This window comes from Chrysemys picta, chromosome 2 (genome assembly GCF_011386835.1).
Source record: "Chrysemys picta bellii isolate R12L10 chromosome 2, ASM1138683v2, whole genome shotgun sequence".
Lineage (NCBI taxonomy): Eukaryota > Metazoa > Chordata > Testudines > Emydidae > Chrysemys > Chrysemys picta.
In genome coordinates this window covers 261408840-261423521 of record NC_088792.1, presented here as the reverse complement: position 1 = coordinate 261423521, position 14682 = coordinate 261408840, and positions in this window count along the sequence as shown.

Below are 14682 nucleotides of genomic sequence, written 5' to 3'. Positions count from 1 at the left end.
CTATCCACCTTATAGTCCATTCATCCAGCTCATACTTCTTTAACTTGGCGGCAAGAATACTGTGGGAGACCGTATCAAAAGCTTTGCTAAAGTCACGGAATAACACATCCACTGCTTTCCCCTCATCCACAGAGCCAATTATCTCCTCATAGAATGCAATTAGGTTAGTCAGGCATGACTTACCCTTGGTGAATCCATGCTGACTGTTCCTGATCACTTTCCTCTCCTCTAAGTGCTTCAGAATTGATTCCTTGAGGACCTGCTCCATGATTTTTCCAGGGACTGAGGTGAGGCTGACTGGCCTCTAGTTCCCCGGATCCTCCTTCTTCCCTTTTTTAAAGATAGGCACTAAATTAGCCTTTTTCCAGCCATCCGGGACCTCCCCCAACCGCCATGAATTTTCAAAGATAATGGCCAATGGCTCTGCAATCACATCCGCCAACTCCTTTAGCACCCTCGGATGCAGCGCATCCAGCCCCATTGATGCTCATCCAGCATCCCCCTTGTGATCATCCAGCTTTTCTAAATAGTCCTGAACCACTTCTTTCTCCACAGAGGGCTGGTCACACCTCCTCCCCATGCTGTGCTGCCCAGTGCAGTGGTCTGGGAGCTGACCTTGTTCGTGAAGACAGAGGCAAAAAAAGCACTGAGTACATTAGCTTTTTCTACATCCTCTGTCACTAGGTTGTTTCCCTCATTCAGTAAGGGGCCCACACTTTCCTTGACTTTCTTCATGTTGCTAACATACCTGAAGAAACCCTTCTTGTTTCTCTTAACATCTCTTGCTAGCTGCACCTCCAAGTGTGATTTGCCCTTCCTGATTTCACTCCTGCATGCCTGAGCAATATTTTTATATTCCTCCCTGGTCATTTGTCCAATCTTCCACTTCTTGAAGCTTCTTTTTTGTGTTTAAGATCAGCAAGGATTTCACTGTTAAGCCAAGCTGGTCGTCTGCCATATTTACTATTTTTTCTACACATCAGGATGGTTTGTTCCTGCAACCTTAATAAGGATTCTTTAAAATACAGCCAGCTGTCCTGGACTCCTTTCCCCTTCATGTTATTCTCCCAGGGGATCCTGCCCATCAGTTCCCTGAACCAGTTACTTGCTGTTGGAATTTGGTGTGAAAATTTTCTTTAGAAAACTGTTTTTACCATGAGTGTTTACATTATTATTGATTAAATATAAATCATATACATTTTAATTAATAATGATACATGTCCTTGTTTGCATTAAACAGAATGGCATAATCAGAGAGAATTAAAATACTATGAATTAATTATTTCACAACATTGGGAGACTGTGGGGATGCCAAACAGATGCCCGTAAATAGATGGTTGAATGAATAGTATATTATCAACTTGCATAGATGCTGTTCTACAGTTGGCACGAGTGACTCTTTCAGTTCCACAGGGAATAATTGGAAAAAAGTTTAAATAAGTAACACATTAATGATTTTTATTATTTTATTTTATTTTAAAAGAAGAAAATCTGCAACTGAATCCCACTTGGTTTACAGTGAGTCAGTGTATCCTAGAATCATAGAATTATATGATATTAGGGTTGGAAGAGACCTCAGGGGGTCATGTAGTCCAACACTCTCAAAGCAGGACCAACACCAACTAAATCATGCCAGCCAGGGCTTTGTAAAGCTAGGCCTTAAAAACCTCTAAGGATGGTGAGTCCACCACCTCCCTAGGTAACCCATTCCAGTGCTTCACCACCCTCCTAATGAAAAAGCTTTTCCTAATATCCAACCTAGACCTCCCTCACTGCAACTTGAGACCATTACTTCTTGTTCTGTCATCTGCCACCACTGAGAACAGACTATCTCCATCCTCTTTGGAAACCCACTTCAGGTAGTTGAAGGCTGCTATCAAATCCCTCCTCACTCTTCTCTTCTGCAGACTAAATAAGCCCAGTTTCCCCAGCCTCTCCTCATAAGTCATGTGCTCCAGCCCCCTAATCATTTTTTTTGCCCTCCGCTGGACTCTCTCCAATTTGTTCACATCCCTTCTGTAGTGTGGGGATCACAACTGTATTCAATACTCCAGGTGTGGCCTCACCAGTTCCCTCAATCTGTTGGCAATGCTCCTAATAATACAGCCCAATATGCCGTTGGCCTTCTTGGCAACAGTGGCACACTATTGACTCATATCCAGCTTCTCGTCCACTGTAATCCCCAGGTACTTTTCTGCAGAACTGCTGCTTAGCCAGTTGGTCTCCAGCCTGTAGTGGTGCACATGATTCTTCCTTCCTAAGTGCAGGACTCTGCACTTGTCCTTGTTGAACCTCATCAGATTTCTTTTGGCCCAATCCTCTAATTTGTCTAGGTCCCTCTGTATCCTATCCCTACCCTCCAGCATACAGGCAAACAGAGAGAGTTTGCCTGGGAGTTTGCCTGTGGGGAGTTGGCACAGAGTGTTTTTGCCTTTCAGGCTCCTTTGAGCAGCACATACAACATCTTAGGAGCCTCTTGGAAGGAAGGCATGGCTAGTGAGTGATCAGCTGTTGTAACCTTCTCAGAATGTGCCATGTTTGTCTTTCTCCTAAAGGACAGAAGCAGCTTCGTCTGTACGAAGTGCAAGCTTCTGCATATTGGAAAAGAAGGTTAAAGGACTAGAGAACCAAGTATCAACACTGTGTTGCATCAGAAAACATGAGGATTTTCTGGATAGAAGTCAATGTTTGGTGCTAGAAGCACAGCATGCTGAAGAGTCAGAGATTGCAGTGCAGAACGTGGAAAAATATTGGCAGCATGTGACCTCCAGGAGAAGAAAGAGAAGAACTTATGTATCCCAATGCAGATAGAGGTGCAAAACTGTTTTCAGGCTCTCTGCACACGTACTACTACGGAGAAGGATTTGGAAGAGCCCTCTGAGGGAAGGGATCAGAAGGAGACCCTTTATTTCAATTCAGCCCTACACTTTTTAAGTCATATCAACTCATTAGGCTGAGAGAATATTTCAGAATGAACCATGTATTGGTCAAATTTACTTTCATTTTCTGATTTCAAGCTGATGTCAAAATTCTTAAATTTCTTATTTTTGTTACTTATGAAGTGTTTAACCTATGTGATTGGCTCATGAGAAATGTATTGCTATTTGGGCTTTGAAATTCATTCTGTGAAGTCCCAAGGTATTTTTCCACTTTTCTGAGTAGCTGACTTTGTTACAACTGATCTCAGTGGGCATTTTGATTATTATAATCAAACTATATCGTTCCAAATTTTCTCTCTGCAAATACTGAACATTCAAGCTTAAAATTCACTTTTACTGTTCCGAAGAAGACATCATTTTTCATTAACAGTATTGATAGTCTACTTATATTTTTGTTTTATGCTTGTTTCATTTATTACAAATATTCAGCACTTTTTTCCTCACCCCTGTGTTCCATGACATTTGTATAGTGCCAGGCACAGAAGAGCCATCATTACTGCGACTCCTAGACACTACCCCAATACAAACAGTACATAATAAGGTCATAAAATTCTTGATAGTGCATCTCATTGCTTGATCTTTAAGGCACTACTGGAGGCAACTTAGTATTTACATATATGTCTGTAACAAAACTGAAACACCAATTTATTATTTATTAAGCATGTTTAGTGTGGTAGTGTCTAAGGGCCAATCAAGAGAGGGGCCCAATTGTGCAAGATATTGTGGCAGACAGTTCTTGCCCTGATCAGCTTACAGTCCAAATAGACGAGACAGACAGAGAGTGGGAGAAAGTATATAACCCCCAACCAGGGTGAACAGTGATGGTGGCACATATAATGTTGTTTCCACCATCTTTTGGGGGATGGGGGATTGATTAGGAGGGAATAAGATAACTGAAGGGAAGGGTGATGAGGGGCACAGGGAAGGGGATGGTAAGAGCAGGTGGTGGCGAATGACACTGAGGTGGAAAGATTGTGAGGGCGGGGAGGAGAAGAGGGTTGGAGCGAACCCCCAATCAGCACAGGGCAGAGAAAGTCCAGTCAAAGCTGTGGTAAGTTATCTGTATGTCTGAATGTCCATGCCTTGTCTGCTTCTGCTCCTACTGGATGGAGTCTCTGGCTGTTCTAGATTCCGCCCTGCAATTTTTTGTTTCCCAAGGCCACATGAAGGGAGGTACCACCTAGAGTGGGGGGAAAGGTCTCCCCTGCACACATCTACGTATGGGAAAGTATGGAGGGGAGGGGTGTCCCTGGCTGGTCTTCATTCTACTGCCCCCCACTTCTCCTCATGGTGCAACAGACCCCGTTTTGGCTGCGTCTGCAGCTGCACCTGGTGCTGGAACCTCTCAGTGATTTGAGTTTTTTTTTTTTAACAGTTATTCAATTATATTGGACAATTCCACTTCTTATTTTTCTTTACATTTATTTAATAGAATGGTATCGAGGGTGGATTAATTCCTGGTGTTACTTCCGTGACCTCACAGAAGTTTCAGGTTTGATCCCTAGTGTGGAAATCTGGAAGACTGTCATCCACACAGCTATTTCTCTCCCTTCTATTGCATTATCATTTGCACCTTCTGTCCGAGGAACGTCAAACCCTTCATATTGAGATAGCAATTTATTCACTTTTTAGTTTAGGGATGTCCAAGCTACTAAAATAAAATATGAGTTTACCTAACAGTTCTAATGGATGTAGGGAGATTAAATCACTGATAAATGCAGTCTGAGAAATAAAAGCTCTCTAGAAGATTGTCTCACAGATTTAAAGCTTTCTTATACAAACCATGACTTTATTTATTTAGTTGAACAGGGCAGAATAAAAGCAAAGCAATTTTTTTCTCATTACAACAGAAAAACTTTTGAAAGTTAGGAGAACATATTTGCCTTAGCTCAGAATTTATGTATATTTAAACATATATAAAATAGTGTTAATGGAAGTTGAATAGTAAGCACTTACTTCTGTTACTGTATGCAACTTTCACCTATTAATGTCTCTAAGATTAAGAAATCATCCTGAGAAACTGTTCTGTCTTTATAGTTACAAGACTAACCTGGGTACTGCCGTTTTACTAGTCCATACATTTAAACAATTAGTATAATGTATAATAAAAAATGCTGTAAGAAGGGGCTAACAGTTTGTTTCCTCTGGAAATGGAGCAGCCAGAGAGTAACACTCACTTTGACTATCGGTTTGCAGTGTAGATGAGATCAGATACCAGTTCAGTCCTAAAGGGATTACACAGTATCAATAAAATATTTCGAACGACTTCCTATTTTATATTTTTGAAAGAGTCACTTAGACAACTATGTACTAATATGAATGCTTGGATTATCTAAACTGGTGGCTGCTTATGTAACTAAGGACCACTTATTTGATTATCTCTGAAAAAAATAAAACAGTTAAAGGAATTATCTACCTGGTGTGACAGACCCAGACCAGTGGGGTACAGGAGTCTGGTAGAGGGCAAATATACTTGTCACTGGATTAGTAGTTTTCTGTTCCCTGAGTGACCAGAGCAGGGGCTGCACTACAGTAATCAGGAACCTGCTAGCAGGGCCAGCTCCAGGCACCAGCCCACCAAGCTTGTGCTTGGGGCGGCACCTGGAGGGGGGCGGTGCGGCACTCCGGCTCCGGCCGCTGGGGAGAGCAGAGCCGCAGTGGGCTCGGCGCCCTCCCCCAGGTGCTCTGGCCGGTCGGGGAGAGCGGCCCGTGGCCGGGCTTGGCGCCCTCCCCAGCCGCACTCCGGGGCGGGGGGGGGGGAGGCGGCGGGAGGCTTTTTTGCCTTGGGCAGCAAAAAAGCCAGAGCCGGCCCTGCCTGCTAGAACCAGTTAAGGCAGGCAGGCTAATTAGGACACCTGGAACCAATTAAGAAGAAGCTGCTAGAATCAATTAAGGCAGGCTAATCAGGGCACCTGGGTTTTAAAAAGGAGCTCACACCAGTTTGTCGTGCGAGGAGCTGGGAGCAAGAGGTGTAAGGAGCTGAGAGGGTGTGTTGCTGGAGGACTGAGGAGCACAGGTGTTATCAGACACCAGGAGGAAGGTCCTGTGGTGAGAATAAGGAAGGTGTTTGGAGGAGGCCATGGGGAAGTAGCCCAGGGAGTTGTAGCTGTCATGCAGCTATTACAGGAGGCAGTATAGACAGCTGCAGTCCACAGGGCCCTGGGCTGGAATCCGGAGTAGAGGGTTGGCCTGGGTTCCCCCCAAAACCTCCCAATTGACCTGGACTGTGAGTTTTTTCAGAGGGGAAGGTCTCTGGGCTGTTCCCCAACCCACATGGTGAATCTCTAAGGCAAGAAAATCTGCCAATAAGTGCAGGACCCACCAAGATAGAGAAGGAACTTTGTCACACCGGTTTATTTAAATTGTCTATATACCTGACATTAACTTTATAGTGACAAATTATGTTTTTAAATAAAAACCCAGCATAATTAAAGCCAATGAAATGTTATAGCATCTACATAATTATCAAATATGTTGTGACCTATTTTATCCCAAGATTTTGTTTCTAAAAAAAGTGTTATTAACAAGCATATGTTTCACTCAGGCCTGAGTGCTTTGATTTGCTGCAAATTTAAGGATTTGGAAAGCAGAGATGATGAGTCATATGGCTCAGAACAAGATATAAATTGAGCCCTACTTGTCTAACTAGCATATTTATCACCTAGATACAGAGCATGAGTAAAAACTCTGAAATGGAGGCACAAAAATCCTTCATACTATTGATGTATCTAGTGAGCCCCATTTGATTCACGATCTAGGGTGGCTCTTACTGTTAAGAACAGGGAGCGCTATTCAAATGTTTTCATCTTCTTGGGAAGAAAATGCTTTACTGTGATCAACAGTCACCCTTCCATCTGATTAATAACTGTCCTTCTGAGCTGGGACGATAGTATGCACCTTGGTAAAGAAAGAAAACATGGAGGGAAGAGAGATATTTGGAATCCTGGAAAGTGTGAGTATTTCCAGGGGGGAAAATAAACATTACAATTATGTAATCTTTTAATACAAAAATGTCTATGGAAATGTATTGTATTTACTACTCATGTCCTCTATGGTCTAAACAATATTTAAAAAGTGGCTACATGAAATGCAGTGACAGTAATGGACAGCAGCATGTAAATTTATGAGTAAAAAAGTTTATTCTCATAGATGTGTTTAATAAAATTAACATCATCCTTCATTTAAAAGAAGATAACGTTAGGATTAAATGACCTGTATTATTCAGCTTTAAAAATCTCCCCATAATTTCCTGCAAGAATTATATTTAGAAAAGGGCAGCCTAATAGAAAAAGGGAAAGAGAGAGAAACAAAACTGCTAGTAGCAAAACTGCTCCAGTCTATCTGTGTAAAATCACCACCCACGGACTCTTGGTAAAGACTGTAACAGAATCCTGTACCATCTCAGACCTCAGTTGTTCTATTAATTTGGCCTGTTACAAGCATATTTATCACTTGTGTTATGCTGTAATTGCTTAGTCAAAATTGGAACAATGGAGTCAGCCCTGGCACAAGGAAGATGTTTTGAGTGTTTGAACATGTTGACATTCTCTCCAGTTTGGATCTTAATTAATGTCTACAACTCACATGTTATGGAAGCAATGATGCACCTGGAGATGCTCAGGTATCATGGTGATGAGCTCAGTGCAAAAACCTAAATAGAAAAAAAGAGAGAGACTGTCAACGCAGTAACAGGTACCAGTGACTTGAAATCCCAGGGAACTGCATGTGTTCTTAAAACTTTGGGAAGATAAATGGATTTTTTGAGTAAGTTTTCACATTCCTTTGGAATCAGTGCAATATTTGTACAAGCAGACTGTTCATCTGTGCATCACTACACATCCCCTTGGGACCTACAGCAGACAGACTGACAATAGAAATGAAGATTCACATTGTAAGTCTAGGCTCCAGTGTGAATGAACACATATCAGATATGCATTGACAGCTTGAATGTGACCTTTAGGAAGAGCCCAGAGTTGAGGGGGTGCAGAAGTAATTCCTCAGAGGGTACTGATGTTATTCTATCCCTATGAGGCTTTCTTCCTCAAGGTACTCCCAAACAGTCAGCCCCTGTGCACCTGCTATTTCTCAGCTTGCCTTGTAAGGTATGGCTTATTCCCCCAGGGTGGCTGGCACAGCTAACCAGTGCATAGAGGCTACAGAGCCAAGAGTTTACTTCCACCTCACTCTTTTGAGGTGCATACACCTCCAGAGACGTAAGAAATAGAGTAGCCTTTGTGTTACCCACATCAGGGGCTGCAGTTGTGCTTGGCCCTACTTCAGGCCATGTAAAGAGGTCAGGGGAGGGGGAAGTTCCATACACCCTCCCCCAACAGCATACCCATGTAAAGGGCAGAGAGAACCTAGCCTGTGGGGGGAAGGAGGGGGAACTGGGGAGACTAAATTAATAAAGCAACATGTGGTATATTGTGTTGGTCGTACCTTTTTATTTAGGTCTCAATCTGTCAAGGTGCTGAACAGCCTCAGCTGTCAGTAGAGTCACAGGAGTGCTCATCAGCTTGTGGGACTGGGCCTTTGCAAGAGATGTGACAACCATAAATGAGATTTGACATTTATGAGATTAATGAATTTTTCAGGACTCTATTTTGTAATAATGATATTTTATTACTATACCTCATTCTTAGATATAATTTATAATCCATAGATCGCAAACTACATTATGAATGAGGTAAGCAGTAGTATCTGCATTTTACATATGAGGAAATTGAGGCAGAGAGAGGTAAAGCTACTTGCCCAAGGTCACCCAGTAAACAAGTGACAAAGCTGGGAATAGAACTGAAATCTCCTGAGTCCCAGCCCAGTGCTATATCCCGTGAACAACACTGTATCCTGGTTTAAATTTAAAGGTCCTCATTATAATTGTTGATTAGATAAACAGGAGTACTCTGAAATTAATTATATTGTACAGTAAAAGTATAAATATATAATATACTGACCGCAATGTGCATTATTAGAATATTTAGCTAATGCTAATTAATTAACAGAGAGAAGGTAAGGGTAGGAGTTGATTTACCCATCACTGCTAGTTAGCCAGTTTGGAGGTGGATGGTAAGATAACAACTCTTCAAAAAAAATATACAATGGAACGTCAGAGTTATGAACATGAGAGCTACAAACTGACCAGTCAACCATGCACCTCATCTGGAACTGGAAGTACACAATCAGGCATCAGCAGAGACCAAATAAAAAAAATAAACAGGACAGCTTGATGACTTTGTTTATTGCTAATATGTAAACTCAGGTAAGCCTCTATTCCTTTGTCTAAGACACCCCTGTTTATCATTTTACCTAGGTTAGGCTGTCTTGTCTTAAATGTGTTCTAGTAACACCGGGAATTCATAACTTTACATATAATAACATATGAATTTTAAAATATTAGTGATCACCATGTTATTAGTTTCCACCATGCAAGGCACATTTTGTACATATGTTATTGCAGTAGTATATAGGGCATGAATACAGGGGTGCCTAGAATCACACAGGGCTTTAAAAATGTTAAGGTTAGTGGATCAACGTAGACTCATAGATTTTAAGGCCAGAAGAGACCATCATGATCATCTAGTCTGACCTGCACATTGCAGACCACAGAAGATCACCCACCCACTCCTGTAATAGACCCTTTACCCCTGGCTGATTTACTGAAGTTCTCAAATCATGATTTAAAGACTTCAAGTTACAGAGAATCCACCATTTACACTAGTTTAAATCTGCAAATGACCCATGCCCCATGCTGCAGAGGAAGGCAAAAAAAACCAGGGTCTCTGCCAATCTGACTTGGGGAAAAATTCCTTCCCAACCCCAAATATTGCAATCATTTGGACCCTGAGCATTTTGCAACAATCACACAACTGGGAAGGACTTCTCTGTAAGAACTCAGAGCCCTCCCCATCTAGTGTCCCATCACCAGCCACCGGGAATATTTGCTATTAGTAGTCACAGATTGGCTACTTGCTATGGTAGACAGTTTTATTGTACAATCCTCTCAGTAAACTCATCAAGCTCAGTCTTGAAGTCAGTTATGTTTTTTGCCTCCACCCCCACCCTATCCTCCTTGAAAGGCTGTTCCAGAGCTTCACTCCAATGATGCCATTTTAATAATCTTGTATACCATACAATATGGGAGGGTTGCCCCTAGTTGGTTCCTCCAGCACTTGCACCAGGAAATTGTCCCCTACACTTTCCAAAAACTTCTTGAATTGTCTGTGCTCTGCTGTATTACTTTCCCAGCAGATATCAGGGTCATTGAATGGTTCACAGCTCTGGGGATCCCCTGCAGTGTGTTACATGCTGTAAAATACTAAAGGCCAAATTGTTTCTAACCTTGTGCAGGTGCACAAGGGAAAGGAGAGGATACAATGTTGATCCATCCCTTGTGCTTCTGTGCATAGGGAGAGTCCAGTCCTGCTGTTCAGGGGAGGCAGTGACTCAATGAATGGGCTCACTCCCAACAGCAGTGTAGACATACCTTTGGAAACCGAATAAAATGTCAAGAAAAAATAAGCAGAGAAATAATGCTGTGGTTACTAGCTAAATAAGAGCTGCATTTTCAAACAATTTAGGAACACAACTCATACAAAGTAGGCATAATGTTATGTTTCATTTGTATGTCAATTATCATAACTGCACACAGAAATTGGGCAACTGCATGTGGAAATTTGGTTATATTTGCACGCACAAGTGCCTGACGTGCAACTGTAACCTACATGCTTGCATTTCAGGCAGCATTTAGTGGTATCTATAATGGAAAGAACAGTGGGGATTATACATACGTTGGGGCACACTTTGTGCCTGTAGACTTGCTGGAGCTAGGCACAGTGACTCTTCTGGATGGGTCAGAATCATCCAGAATTTGGGTGTGGTGGGGTCTGGGCATGCTCATTACCTTTTTGAAGCTAGTAGAGTGATTTCCATTGAGGGTAAAGAGCCTGGCAGGACATATCTAGAGTCATTCTCTGAGGCTACATCTACACTTGGAGCTGGGGTTGAACTTCCCAGATTGAGTAGACATATTCATTGAGCAAGTAAGCCAAATAAAATAGTGTAACCACAGTAAACCAGGCAGCAATGGCACGGGTCCTGCCCATGCTACCACATCTACACCATTATTTTTGGATGTCCGTGCAACTGGGAATCACACCCCCAGTTATAAGTGTAGACATAGCCTGAGAGTGGAGCCAATGAGAACTCAAGGGAGAGGGAGGAGTTTATAAATAGGAAGAGTAGGAGCTGGACTGAGAATTTCAGTAGTGGAGCAGTGCCATGACCAGAAGGCTCTGTCTTAAGGACTGTATTCCAGGGATTTTTCCAGTTTTGTTAGATTGAGACTGCAGATTCCCTTACCTCACTGGAGAAGAAGACGACAACTAGAGTTGCTGCAGGAATTGCAAATTGCTGACTGTCATTGCAGAAACTCAAAGGGAGTTTGAAGGAGACTGTGGGACTGTCACTTGTTTCCCAGACTTTAAGAACCTTGTGTGCTCTACAGAGGGTTTGGACTCCATTCCACAGAGAGTGAGTCAGGTAAATCATCCCAGAGAGGAGCCCTAGGGGAGTGTATGAATATGTGCCCATATATATAATTTGAATTTGTGATAGTAATAAATATTTTTTGGGAGGAAATCCTGAAAATATTGTCTTTAAAAGAGTCGTTATTGTCAGTATTCACAACAATTTATAAGTAAATTGTTTTATATCACTCACACTCACACACACACACACACACACAAATAGAGCGAGAAAGAGGGACAGAGTTAGTAAATGTTTTCTCTTAGAGATTTTGTTTCACTCTCCTATCAGAAACGTAACTTTAATAAAGTCCTGAAAAGTCTAAACTCTGGTCTGCACAAAGTTAAAGTGCAGCTCAGGTAGGGAAAAGAAATACTATACATGACCTTAGAATATTGCCTTCCCCTAATCTGTTTCACAAGCACAATTATGGCAATTTTTCACACAAATAAGATGCTAAAGTTGTGTGCATTTTGCATGTACCATTACCCACCTCAAAAGTTTGAAAATGTGTGTATGTATTGTGTATATGTATGCATTTCTTATGTATTGGTATATCTTTTTTTCTTTCTCCATTTAAGTATCTTAATATCTATTGCAGCCACAACAAATGCTTCAAGCAGGAATCAAAAATTCCAGGTCCAGATCTTCAGTAGGTGTAAACTGGCATAGTTTCTTTGATGTGAGTGGAGTTACGCCATTTCAGACCTTCTAAGGATCTGTCTCGCTGTGTACTTCAGATTCAAGCAGAGGCAAGAACTCCCTTCGGTCTGCAAATTGACTGTCTGCTCTCTCTCTCTCTTGCTCTTTCTCTCTATGCTGCAATGTACAAGAAAGAGATTTAAACTCAAGGTCATAAAAGGAAGACAAAACCCGTAGTCCATTACCTTTCCATCTCAAGAATTCATTTGAACTTTGAAACCATAAAAAAGTTAAATAGTGCTGGGAAAAATCTGTACAGTTGTGAAAGGGTCATATATATCAAAAGTCAACTTCCCTATCCAACTACAGTGCTACACACAATACACCCACCCATACACAGTGGGTTAAATTGTGGCATTTAGCCCAAGCAATGAGTAGGGGTAGTGTGGAATTGTACTGTCTCAGGCAGACACGATTTCTACCCTTTGTTGATGTCTGCTCACAGTGCAGGAAGAAGTGCAAGAACTTGTGCAGATTTTGCATCATCCATTAGGCTGCAATAGCCTGATCATAGGCAGAAGTGCCAAAATCGATATTATTAGAATTTGGCAAAAAAAAAATTGGCTGAAATATTTTTTTGGCAAAAAATGCAGATACAGCATCACCAGTACATTTTGTGAATTCATGTCAGTTTTGCCAAATTGTTTGTTTCTGAAAAAGAAGTTAAAACACTTCATTTCAAAATGAAATATTTAGATTTTTCAATTTTAAATGACTTTTTTTCTGAAATTTCCTTCAGTTTTATTTAAACCCCACCTTCTCCCCCCAAAAAAGAACTTTAAAAACTTGCTTCAACTTTTCAGTTCACCAAAAATCTATTTTTTTTTTGTTTCAGCTTGATCTGAAATGAACTTTTATCGTTTCAGACCTGCCAGTGAACCAAAAATTCACTTATTTGTATCGCTCTAGATATGATCTCTCTGTCTTGTGAGAGACTCTCCATAGAGAGTATCACTCTAGTATCTAATGACCTCAATGGGAGCTGTTAGATGCTCAATACTTATGAAAAACAGCCCACTACATAGGTGACTATAAACAGATTTAGGACTCTAAGTTCAAGCTCCTTTATTTATTTATTTACCATCTTGTCCTAAGTGCCAGTCAGGACAATTAGAGCCATTACGTATTGTCCTCTTTGGTCTTTGTTTCTCCTATGTTCCAGAAACACTTTTTCTTGGTGGTGTATGGTTATCTGGTTGTATATGACAGTTGGACAGACAGACAGGTTTTTCACCATCCAGTGAGAATGTGTATCTTTTCCCCTGTCACCTTGCTCTGGTTAGAATTTTTTTTTCACTTAACCAACAAGTTGTACTGCCTCAGAATGGCTGCCAATTGTGCTAAGTCCCAATTTATCAAACACAATCTTATGATTTTATAAGCCTCAATTTCACAGAGATACTCTTTTGCCACTACAGCATGCAGCACCTGGCCCCACTTGGCAATAACTTTCAGCTCATATACAGCCCTGACCCCTGAAAAATGAATTGCCCCTTAAGGTCTGGAGTGGAAAATTAGCTCTGTGGGAGCTTTTCATTTCACAGCCATCAATATCACACATACACTTCATCTTCTGCTTCTAAGGCATATTCCAAAGAAGGGTTTGATGAAGATGGCTCCTTTACGCTGTATTTTTTTTTCTCCAGTTAACATGTTTGACAGCCAATGGCAAAACACAGGTGTGTCTGACTATCAGAGTAAAAAAGCTTGGAATAAGGGACATTATATATTCTATGTTGTCTCTTTGGGCTCAATTCACTGAAGCAAGATGACAAAAAAATGTAATCAAGGTTTCATATATTTTACTTGCTTTGTATTTATGAAGAAAAACCATCATACCTCTGAGTCATGTGATGGGAAGAGAGAAGTGTGATGGGAAATACACATAAAAAATGACCATCCAGAATTCAAGAGTGCCTTGCTATGGAGATTTTTTTGAAAAATTATATCCCAACTACATAGACAAATATAGCTGTCAAGTATCAGAGGGGTAGCCGTGTTAGTCTGAATCTGTAAAAAGTAACAGAGGGTCCTGTGGCACCTTTAAGACTAACAGAAGTATAAGGAGCATAAGCTTTCGTGGGTAAGAACCTCACTTCTTCAGATGCAAGAAGTGCATGCTCCCTATACTTCTGTTAGTCTTAAATATAGCTGTCATAACCCTAGAGAGAAATTATATAGCATCAGTGAAGAATTTGCAGAAACAGAGCTCTCTTAAGAGAGAAGAATATTAAAATACGACTCAGAATGTATGCACCCAGTATGTACACCAGTATCTCCATACTAGATTGTGTCTATAGTATTAGGCAATAGGATCATACTATCCATGAAGCTGGAATAATTGATGTCTCTGCTTTAACCAAAAATCACCTCTTGAAAGCCAGAGTACATGGATTTGAGGAATTAAATGCACCATAGGGGAGGCAGCGGTAATGTCACAGAGGGCTCCAGGGACTTCAAAGAGTAGTGCAGAAGAGTCAGTAATGGCATTAAGAGCATCAGAGAGGGGGAGAGAAAA